General features: G+C 36.7%; 1 long non-coding RNA gene across 2 annotated transcripts in view; it reads right to left on the bottom strand.

Moving 5' to 3' along the window:
• Positions 1 to 1,548: 1,548 nt before the first annotated feature.
• LOC307186283 overlaps positions 1,549 to 12,410 on the bottom strand; it is a 672,979-nt gene continuing 662,117 nt past the window's right edge. For both annotated transcript variants that reach the window (XR_013828307.1, XR_013828308.1), the window contains one exon: positions 1,549 to 1,629. This is a non-coding gene — a long non-coding RNA (uncharacterized lncRNA). The remainder of the gene's footprint in view (positions 1,630 to 12,410) is intronic.

The following is a 12,410-nucleotide window of genomic DNA, read 5'->3' as shown; positions in this document are numbered from 1 at the left end:
GTGTTGCAATAATTTATATCAAGAGCTAGTCCGTTCTTTCATGAACAAGGGATATATATATATATACACACACACACACACACACACACACACACACACACACACACACATATATACAGTTGTTTGTTGTTTTTTTTTATAGTTACAAGACAACAGAAGAGAATCAATATATTGAAATGCATTGTTCTATGTTCAAAATCAGCTTGAACTTCAGGGGTTCTGATTTTGTAGTGAAACTGTGTCAGAGCTTGAGTTTCTTTTAAGAATAGGAAATATACCTTTTTTTTAAGAGAAAGATTGAGATACAGGGAGGGGGCACTCTTTGACATGAACTGTCTTTGAAAACCTGAACATTTTGATGTTACACATACAATTCAGGAAACTTATTGTTCTCTTTTCTAATATTTCCCTTTGAGGAAAAAGAGAAGAATTTGGAAGATAATCTACAAAGATGTGCCCAAGAAGCCCATCTTACAAACCTTCCTTTTCCTTTAGTGCCCTGGCGCCAATAGACCATTAGGAAACTCTGAAGTTAGGGGGAGTTGTTGGGAGATTGAGTGAGTAGAAAGATACACATGGGATTTTGCTTGTTTCACGCATTTGTATACAGTGTCCACTGACTATGTATACCAAGGCAGATGCCTTGTATCCAAGGTGTCTCTGGGACAGTAATCTGGGTAATTTGGATATACTCAATCTAAAAGCATAAAGATATATCCTTTTTGTGCTCTCAAGAAATTAATAACAAGCAGCACTTTTTTGACAAATGGAGAACTTGCACAAAATTAAATACACATTTAATTACTCACAGACAAGTTCAATATTTGCATATTTGGAATCAAATCTAGTATATTAACTTGTTTAGAGGATAATTTATAAAATGCATACATATTTAATTGTACTTATTTTATTTTTAATTACACAAGGAAAATATATGTTCTTCATGGAATGTTTAATCAATATAGATAAAGAGCTCATTTTGATTAACACCCTAAATGCAAGCCCCAGAACAGAAATGAGCATTGGTGTCCCCTTTTACACACACATAAGAACACATTAAAAATATACACTTTGTGCATTTTTCAACTGATACCACTCATTACATAGGATTCTTCAACTTGCTCTTTTTCTCTTTCCACATGGTTGAAAAATTTTTCCATGTCAGGGCATATGGATGCAGTTTATGCCTTTCTACTTAACTACTGGGTAATACTGTATGCAATGGATTATCTATAGTTCACTTAAACCATACCCCTATTTGTGGATATTTAGATATTTAGGGAAATTATTCTCTTCTTTCCTTTCTTCCCTCTTCTCTTTTTTTTTCCTGTTAATACAATATCTCTCCATAATAGAGCTTAGAGGAAATATTTCTGGATTAAAGTATATACACGTTTACATTTTCATAGATATTTCCTAATTACCTTCTAAAACTTTATATTAAATTATACTTCCATCAGCAACATATAAGAATACTAATTCGTCCCCACCCCTAACAATACTCAATATTATTAAGCCCCCAGTGGATAAAATACATACCTCATTGTTGTCTACACTTACTCTGTTCTCATGAACAGTAATGCTGAGCATCCTTCCATATGTTTATTGGCTGTTCGTACTTCCTTGACACTGTATAAATATTAAATAAACGAATGATTAAATTACTGAATGAAGCAATACATTTAGAGTGTTAGAGAAATGGAAGTTAATCACTGACACCCAGGAAAATGAAAATGTTTCCCTGGCATAATGATTACAATCTTATTATGCCAAAGACTGAAATTAAATAGCACTGCTTTATTTTTATTATGCACAGAGAGGTCATTTATGATTCCTGGTTAACAACTGGACTACGTTTAATATGAGTTTACAAGCTCACTAGGTATCAAAACTCATCCCAGTTAGATTTATTTTCCTTTAGTGTGTGTGTGAGAGTCTAGATTTAGCATTAATTCAGTGCATTATAATACTACTTATTACATTTGGTTGTAAATTAGGTTTGTGGGTAGTGTGGTGTGTGTCTGTGTGTATGTGTGTGTGTGTTGGCATGCTTGGTTTATTTTTAATCTTTGAAAGAATTGTGTGAAAGTTCACATTTGGAGTCCTCTTCTACTCCCATCATCTCACAATTTCCCCATCTCCTTTTCTACTCTGGAGCACAATTTCCTCTTTCTCATCTCTTTGCATCACCATAATATGCTTTCAGAATCTTCATATGCACCGAGGAAAGTATTACCTCTCCCAACAGTACTTTATTCTAACAGTAATCCAAGTCTTAAGCTAAATGACAGAAATTCCAAGTGACAGAATTGCTGAAATCAGCTAATCAGAGGAGAAGCTAGTGTACTTCTGATCAGTGGGAACAGTTCTGATGCTAATATCTAACTCATTACCTAGGCTACTGTCCAGTATTAAACTAATTGAATTTTGCCGTTTAATTGCCATAGGTATAGCTAACTTACTATGTGTGAAGTACTCCTTAAGTGCAATTTTAAAATTTAATCCTTATGGCATCATTATCCTTCTATTTAACAGGTTAGGAAACTGAGGCTTAAGCATATAAATGAAACAAAAATGTGTGAAATATGCCTTTTATAACTAACAGAGCTAATTGTCAAAGCTAAGTTTTGTTGGTGGTTGTGTATAATATTAGGATACTGCAGATGGTCATGAGATCATGAAAACTTTGTAAACACTCCCAAACATTTAAAGTGTCTCAACTTTAAGTAGAATTATATAAACAACTGGAATAAAGGCCATTTCCAAATTAGGCAAGCGCTTTCATTTTAACACATTTATTGAGTTCCTCTGACAGTGCATAAAAAAAGGAACAAAAGCATAATATAAAAACCAACAACATACTAAATTGGGAGGCTCTTAATCTTGAAGGATCCAGCAGAGAAAAGGAAAGTCCATAAAGCATGTGGCATATCTGATGTCAAATTTCTTCATACAAGGACATTGCTATAAAATGTAAATATCTTCAAAGGATTACCCTTCGCCATCATGAAAATATGCACATTTTCAAAGGGGGTGAAGCATTTTCTAATCTGAACATCTTTAAAGGGGGGAAATCAATAAATGGCATGGAAAACTTCAAAGCAGGACCTCCTGTCAATGACAGAAGTTCCTCAGCAAAGCAGAGGCTTTGAAGGAGGACTCCCAGTGCTGGGAAAGCTTTGAAGTGACTGAAAACAGACATTTATAATTACGGAAAGGTGCGGTGTCCAGCAGGGATAGTACAAAGACACGTCTGAGGTAGGTACAGACGGAGATTGGAAGGTGGCAGGGACACTGACCTTGCACCTCCCAACCTAAAAGCCTTTCGGGTCAACTCAATAATCATATGTAAAATGGCAAGTGTGGAGTGAGAACAGTGGCGAGAGGCAAAAAACCAAATTATTTTAGAGCTCACATTTCAAAAAAGAAAAAACCCTTGGCACCCCCAAAGCAGTTCTTAATACAGACCGCCTGTGCTGGGTTCTTGTGTAGCTGCCTGATCTATTAAGCTGTTATCAACACTCAGCTTTCTGCTAACAAGTGTCCATGAGTGTGAAAAATTCTCAGAATCAGCTTTTTTAGGTGCCTTAGTCCCCAAATTGATGACACTGAAATCTTTTCCATGTAGTTCTTATATGTCAGGCAATGTTCTAAAAGGTTAAACATTATTAAGATCTATAACTTAACTGTTGTTTAATTTGAGCCCAAAGTATTCTGAGCCATTCGTTGGTATCTATTTCCCAGAACTCAATTGATGACCTTTTTGAACTCCATAACAGGTGGGGCTAACACAACGCTGAGTATCAAAGGCAGCGTATGCAAAATCACAGGAGGGTGATTTTAAGGTTTTAATCCCTAAACTAGATTTCTTTCTCGTTTTTGCCCTATTTTGCCTGACTTTCATGGGACACAGTGAGCTAATGACATCCTCTTGCTTCTTGGTGCATTTCTTAGGGAATCTGCTTTCCCCAAATGATTCTTTCATTCATCAATATTTTTTGAACATAAAACGTTCTAAGCTCTAAGTACTTGGGGTACAGAGCTGTGCAAAGATACTCTCTCATCCTCATGAAAATTGCAATCTAGGGACACAGGCATTGCCCAATTATCAAACAGAAAACTGTGAGTTATCGCGTGATAGGGGCTTTGAAGAAAAAGTGCATGAAGGATGTGGAATGTTCAGAAGAATCAGGTAGGTCACCTTACAGCATTGAGAGTTAGGCTGAAATCTAAATGATGAGTAGTCAGTAAGCAGGAGACTTGGGGGTGGCTGGGTGCATCAGGGAAGTATGGCAGGTGCAGCAAGTACAAAAGCCATGAGACAGGAGGACAAGATAAATGACGCTTTTATGGTAAAGGAGTGGTTAAGGTATCTGGGAGGAGCCAGATGGAGCAGAACTTGTTAAGGACTTTGATCTTCACCCTAAAATCCATCAGAAACCTTTGAAGAATTTTAAGCATGTGTTTGGTAGCATCAGATTTGCCTATTGAGTAGATCATTTCTGCTTGAATGTGAAGAATAAATTGAGAGAAGGGAAGGGACAGGAGCGTCTCAGAGGAAACTAGTGAGGAGACCACTGCAGTGATTGAGGCAAGAGATGATGGTAGCTTGGACCAGGGTGACGGCAGGGATGGTGATGGAGGCAAGTGTGAAGATGCAAGAGACATTTTGGGTATAAAATTGATAAGATTCATTGTTGGAAAGTATAGATAAAAAAGAGGGGGGAATCAAGGATGAAGTCCAGGGAATTCCCTGGCAGTCCGGTGGTTAGGACTCAGTGCTTTCACTGCCGTGGGCCTGGGTTCAATCCCTGGTTGGGGAACCAAGATCACACAAGCTGAAAAAAAACAAGGATGAAGTCCATATTTCTGTATTTTGGGTGGGTGAGTGGCACCATTCACTGAGGAAGGACACTCTGGAAAGGGATTAGATTCAGAGCTAGAATAATTAGTTCAATTCTCGTTATATTAAAACTGAGACACACATACTTTTGAGGAATACAAGTAGGCAAGTTAGGTAGCCATTTGTGTATATGGATCTGGAGGAGAGATTTTTGGCAAAGATAACGTTTAAAGTCATGGGCTTGGTTGATCACATTAATAGAGAAGAAAAAGGGACTTGGAACAGAAATCTGGGCATCCCAGAGAAGGAACCATATGTAAGAACAAGAAAGACTAATCAAGGGGTAGGAGGAAAACCTGGAGAACATGTATACTGGAAGAAGGTCGGTGAGGAAAGTCAGTCAAAAAGGAGGGCACGGGGCTTCCCTGGTGGTGCAGTGGTTGAGAGTCCGCCTGCCGATGCAGGGGACACGGGTTCGTGTCCTGGTCCGGGAAAATCCCACATGCGGCGGAGTGGCTGGGCCTGTGAGCCATGGCCGCTGAGCCTGCGCGTCCGGAGCCTGTGCTCCGCAGAGAGAGAGGCCACAACAGCGACAGGCCCGCGTACCGCAAAAAAAAAAAAAAAAAGGAGAGCACGATCGACATGCAGATACTTCCTCTGAAAAGCACTTAGTTGACTCAACTCAAGTTCTGCGACCTGTGGAGCACCTCCTTCTCTCCCACACAGCTTTAGGGATCCCTGTCATTTGGACTGCTTTGTACATACACCTCGATGACAGGAGTTTCTTAGGAGGTAATCTACACCCTACCTGTACTTTGTTCTCTTCCCTATCGCATCCATCACCATGTTCTGCAGTTCTATTTGATCACTTTAACTTTGAATTCATCTGCTTTTCTCTGTCTCCCCTGCTTCTACCTTCTCCTCTGCAACTACTCTTATCTCTGTCCTAGCCTAAAGCAGTAGTCTCATAACCTCTTTCCCTCATGGCTTTTGTGACCCAGATCCATCTCTCCCACACTACATCCTGACTGGTGTTTTAAAAGTGCAACTTTCACCACATTCTGTAACTTTTTTTGTAGAAAGCTTTTTCTTTTTGATGCGTAACCCACAAACACAAAAGTGCACCTATCATCATTATATAGCTGTTTAAATATTACAAGTTGAACAGACTCACATAACCAGTACCCAGATCAAAAGCAGAACTATAATAGACTCCCCAGAAGACCTCCTTCTGTGCCTCTTACTGCCCCACCATCAACTTCTCTTCCCATAGATTAGTCAATAGATATTTTTTTCCGGTTTTGAATTTATAAGCGTGGAATCACACACTGAACTTTGGCATTATGCTTGTAAATCCATCCACATTTTGGATGCAATGATAGTTTTTTTCCCCCTTTCTTATTGCAGTAGAGTGTTACGGTGAATGAATATACCAAAATTTATTTATGCATTACATTACTGATAGGCCATTTCTACTTTGGTAATCTTACAAATACTGCTGCTATGAAAATTCTGAAATTTATCTAGTGATCAAGTGTTTGCATTTCTTTTGGATAAATATCTAGGAGTAGAACTGATAGCATTTTAAGAAAGTTCCAGTTGTTCCACATCCTCAGCCAACACTTAGAATTTTCTTTTATATTTTGACAGAAAATACTAGTGGGTGCCTAGTGGTGTCATATTATAGTTTTATTTGCATTTCACTGAGGTCTAAGAAAGTTGAGGTACCTTTTCGTTCATATATTTATTTTTCAATTGGGCATGATCTTTTGTGAAGTCCTGGAAATATCTTTTTCCCATTTTTTAAAGAGTTGCCTACTTTTTGCATACTAATTGGAGGGAGTTCTTAAACAACACATGTCTTTTGTCAGCCTTTAAGTATCGTAAATCTCTTCTACCACCATGTAGCTTGCCTTCCATTGTTTCAGTACTGCTTTGATAAAAGGAGTTCTTAATTTTAATGTAGTCACTTTTTTTTCTCATACTCAGAATTCTTTGTTTTTTCTTTTATCTCAGAGAATTTTACCTACATCAAATTTCTGAAAATATTTTCCTGTTTTCATCTCAAAGTTTATTGATTTATCTGTCTATATTTATAATCCATATGAAATTGGTTTTTGTGCTTGGAATGAGTTAAAAGTTAAGATTCATTTTTTCCCACATGTACCTCCAATTAACTCAACACAGTTTATGGAAAAGGACCTACTTCTGCTGATGTATTTGTGTCATCTTCATCAAAATTAGATAACCACATAGTGTGAGTCCATTTCTGTATTCTCTCTTCTGTCCTATTGGTCTATCTTTCCCCTCTACCACACTGGCTTAATTACTGTATGTTTTATTAAGTCTTCATTTCTTGCAGTGTCAACCAACCAGCTTTGTTTGTGCATAATTGATGACACCCCGAAGAAGTCCAAACCAGAAGGGATATATAGTCATATCTCTCATGCCAGTTCAGCTGGCACTAGTAGCTGTTTCTTAGCAGGATGAGAGCAGAGATCATTCTCACCCTACTTGAGAAAAATAAAAGTACCTTCTCTGCCATATGTTTCTAAAATGTTCCTCTTCATTCCAAACTTGGTCAAGTCTATAACCGGGAACAACCTTAGAAATGTTTTAGCGTGCCACATTCACTTAACAAAGTTAGACACTGAGTGACAGAGAATTGAAGGGACCTGTGTCAAGTCAAGCAGCTAAGTGGTCAGAGGCTCAGGCAGGGGACCCTCTCCTGACTCCCAGTGCTGTGCTCCCACCCTCACCTCTCCTCAGTGCTGTGCTGACTCTCTGCTACTATTTCTCTAGCTCTGTCTGCTGGCAACATCTTTTTTTTGTAGATGTATCACTCCCAAACAAGAAGGAAATTTACATTAGAGGCGATGAGGACAAAACTGGCAAGTTGGAACTCAGAAACAGTTTTTATAGGGATTTTCCTCCTAATCTTCCCTCTCTATCCCAGCTTTCACTGGGTCATGATTTTCTTTCTGTAACTCCCTCATTCCGTTATTTGAATTAGGTCCTGTTACAAATCTTCCCATGCCCTTCAGTTCCCATTGTTATATTCCAACGACTTAACTTTGATGTTTGTCAACACAGTCCCACTAGCATGTTCATGAGAAACATTTTCCCAAAAACATGGCTGCTAATTCCTTCTGATTTTCCTTGACATTCCTGCAAACTCTTTCTTGATCTTCTAGTTTACTTCTTCTAAAGCCCGCCTCAATAGTTATCTTCCCATTAAATCTCTTAGAAGCAACTCCACACTTAAGCTGACACTGTAGCTTTTGTGATTTCATTTTGGCTAAAAATCAGTTAAAGACCAATATCAATAATAAAAATTATATCAATAAGACAGGAAAAATAATTCATATTCATCACTTATGTAAATGGTTAGGGTTAGACATGTTTTAGCTTAAGATAGATGGCATAGATTTATTAAAGACATAAGACTTCAGATTTTACTATCAGACTTGAGATTCCTGATATAAATAGAACACAAAGTTCAAATATGCTGTGGAAAATCATTATTTGGGAGAAGGTAAAGGCTATAATTAATTCCAGTTAATAATGACTGCAATTAACTATAAACCTTTTAATTAATGTAAAGCTCAATGTTATAATATCTGTGTAAACAGGAAACTGGGTATCTTACTTGCTGATTCTTTTTTCTTTATTTAAATATCAACCAGACTTCTGGCCATACCAATGGCATCAATAGTTTATGTTCTATTTTTATGTTCTAAAAAAATAATATTTAATATTCTAATGTTATAAACAGGATGATAAAAATTAAAATAGAGAATAAGAGACAGGCAATCAGAGTTTGTGTTGTGCAATGTTTTGCTCTTATGCATGCATCATAATATTTTATCTAGCTGGTTCATATTTTGTTCATTCAACTAGAATGTGCATTCACAAACATTAGAGAGATCAGAGCTTTACATAAAGCTAGTGTTTGATATATGAAATATGAATATCAAAGACCTTTCTAAAATTGTTTAATAGCTGTGACACAGTAGAACTTTCTGGGTTTTATTTGCTCCCTGAGAAAGAGCTGGCTGGTTTGTTGCAATTAAATAAGCATCATCACTAAAACACATCCTACGGTAGCACACATCTGTGGCCAAAGGATTTGGCTCCATCACCGTGTGCAAATACACATGTATCTGGGGCCTGAGCACAACCTGATTTTCTCACCTCCTTATGACAAGATCCCGATTGAGTCTCTGCCTGAGTTTCTGTGCTAGAAAAATCTATAGCTTTCTGCGGTCATTTATACTTTATCATCTCAATTGTGAGCAAAAGAGAGACATGAAAGGAAACAGACATTTTTTTTCAAGGAAGCATCAGATTCCACGAATCAAATTTAACTCAATGTATCTTTTTTTTTTTCAGATTGTTTTATGTTTCCTATATCACAACAAGTGCAATTGATTGAAAAAGGGCTGAGAAATGAGATTTGGCACATTTTCCATGGGATAAAATATGATCTAAAAATTACCTTAATGATTACTGATACTGAAATGCTAAATCAAATGTTTTCATCTGGATTAGAAGACAAGCATCTTATTTCCTGTGAATTTTTCTCAAAGTTATGTTATTTTGTAACTTTAGTATTGATCTCGGCCTTTATATAAAGGAGGGCTCATTTTATACATTGCAAGTAAATAACAATCTAGGTGATACTCCAAGGAAGGCTGATCGATTATGAGGTTCGAGATTGACAACCGGATACAGTAAGGGTGATTAATTAACAACAAAGGATTCACCACAGGATTTCTTTAAGAAGCGTGAATGTATACTATGTTTTGATTTACAGAAACATGGTTACACATACTTTCCAAGAGGACAGGTACAATGTAGAATGTACATATTCTGAAGTGGGAAAAAATGAGGCCATCTTAAGGATTTCAGAAACCTGCATTCTCCTTTTTCATCTCTTTCATTGGTTGGGACTGTTTCAGATATGCTCTTATTGTATGATTAGAAAACCCTAGTCTATGGCACACAGAAAATGCTCAATAAGCAAATGTTAAGTGAAAAGTCGGAATGAAGAAATTTGAAACAATTATTCTTTCACAACAGAAAATGTTTCTAAGCCAAGTGTTAGTTGTGCTGTTTTTTGAAAATTATTTCCTCATTTGGAAGCACTTTTGTGGTGTGATGTACCTTTGCCTAATTGTGATTGTAAAATATCTGTTTTTACTTTTAGAGGCATTCCGGAACCAGTAGTGTGTGTTCACATTACATATTCATAGGCTTCTGGTTTGAAGAGAATCAATCCTCAATGTAAAAATGACCTTCCTGCCAACATCCTTTCTAAGTTCCTCATCAGCATATGCCTGAACCATGCCAATAGCTTCCTACCTAGTACCTGCATCCCCAAAATAGCTACCCACTCCATTTCAGCCTTCGACCTCCTGCCAGGTTAATCGCCACAAGATCCTTCTTGTGATACATTTTAATACATTTTGAAAACAAAATTGTAATACATATTGCTGGAGCTCCAACCACTCTAGGTTATAAACTATTTTTATAACCCCCTCAAACTCTAGGATTGAGGAACATGAGATACTCAAGAAGTGCTGAATAACAGAATGCATCTACCTGGTTCCAGTCCCGAGCCTGCCCCTTACTTGTGTGACCTGACTACTTAAGTCATAGAAGTGTCATGTCCCCTTTTCATAACTGGGAGCAATAGCAATATTTACTTCATTGGTTTTTTCTGAAAATTAAATTGATAATTTGTGTGATGTGCTTAGCATGGTAGCTGCCACATAATAAGCCCTTGTGAATGTTGCTATAGATTGGCTGCTACTAGTGTTAACAGGAAGTTATCCTCTAACCCTTCCCTGCCACCTTCTCACCCAAAAAATAATACATACTCCCTACTACTCATCTAAAGGAGCTTCTCAATAACTCATGGATAAGGAAGAGCCTACTGAGTAAACTGTTCACAGAGCAGATGGAATTTGCCACAAGATGGGGTGGGGTAGGTTCGCAGGAGCTATGGACCTAAAGTCAGTTTCAAACCCTGAGCCTTCACTCAGGTTATCTTTTTTGAACCACGCCATTTTCATTAACAAAAATGGGAATAATACCTACCTTGTGAGGTAGTTATAAAGATTAGCTATTATAAAGTACAAATTGCTAATAATTACTGAGTTACTTACTTGCTCTGAGCCTCAAGTTTCTTTTCTGGGAAATGGAGATAATAACATATGTCTTGCACAAAAGTTGGGAAAATTAGCAATGATAATACTGACTAATACTTCTTTAGTGCTTATTATGTGTAATTTCTAGTTTCATGATGAACAGTTTATGACAGTTTTTCAAACCATGGAATTGGTTAAGTGGGAGCCACAACAGGAGAAATGATCAAGTTGGAAAATGTGTGATAACCATAGTGGACAGGTATGTGGAAGCTGGCAGAACACCCCTTTTGGAATTCCTCGAAGTAACTGCCTTAGATACATGGGAGGTACAGTTGGAGGATTTATTCTACTTGTGAATATTTAGGATATTTTCTCATTCCCCTCCCCCTCCTTTTCCTCTGCTTCTTCTTGTTATTAGCTTATTGGCACTATTTTTATCTCCCAGATCCACTCATGGTAAGCATAGAGATGTGACAAAGTAACCTGAAAACCAAGACATTATAGTCAGAAATGAAGAATCTCTTTAGTTTCCTGACTTGAAATACAGAATGATACATTTATAATATTTATAGCTCATTTATGCCTAAGTAATTCCTGAGTAAACCTTGTATCCTATAATAATTTTATTTTGCTCACTTGAAACAAAATAGGGAGGAAAAAATAAGTGAAAATGTGCCCTTTTATGTGTGTATTTGTGTGTTCTCACCCATAGGCATTTTTAAGCTAATTACCTCAGAGAATTCCTCAAACTGATATTCTCCTGAAAATTTGTTTTTCTACAGCCCGAAATATTCACAGTTCACTTCAGAGATACATGCAATAAAGCATGTTATACAATTTAATCAATACATATTTGAAATGTTTATGATCAAACAAATAAAACTTATTTTGTCAATCTCAACTATTTTTCTTTAAAAAATGTAATAAAAGAATCGTAGTTAAAATGAAATATAAACAAAGATGTACTACCAGTTACTAATCATATTTGTGAAGAGCTATCCATGTGGAGATCTTAAGAATGTAGCATTTTCTCTAATGACAAGGAAATTAAAAATGGAATGAAAATAAATTTTGGAATGGTAAAATAAAATTGACCTACAGCTCTATGTCAAGAAAATTTTAAAAAATGAAAACCACCACACCTTACCCTCCTCCTTAAAATATTATTTATTTAGATGTTCATAATTACCTGGATGGGAAAGAGTGGTTGATAACAAAATCCTTTTTGCTAGCAAGACACAAAGAAAAAAATATCAATAAATTAGTTCCAACTTGAAAATATTTACCTAATGTAAATAATCTACTTCAGCACCAAAATCAAATATTTTCAAAATATTTTTAAGCATCTCTTACTTCATGTCCAATCTTGAAAATACAGATGGTTTTCCCTCTGTACTTCCCTAGTAGTAGGAGAA

The sequence above is a fragment of the Stenella coeruleoalba genome (genome assembly GCF_951394435.1).
Source record: "Stenella coeruleoalba genome assembly, chromosome: 5".
Lineage (NCBI taxonomy): Eukaryota > Metazoa > Chordata > Mammalia > Artiodactyla > Delphinidae > Stenella > Stenella coeruleoalba.
The sequence above is the reverse complement of the archived record's forward strand: the minus strand, read 5'-3'. Positions and strand labels throughout refer to the sequence as shown.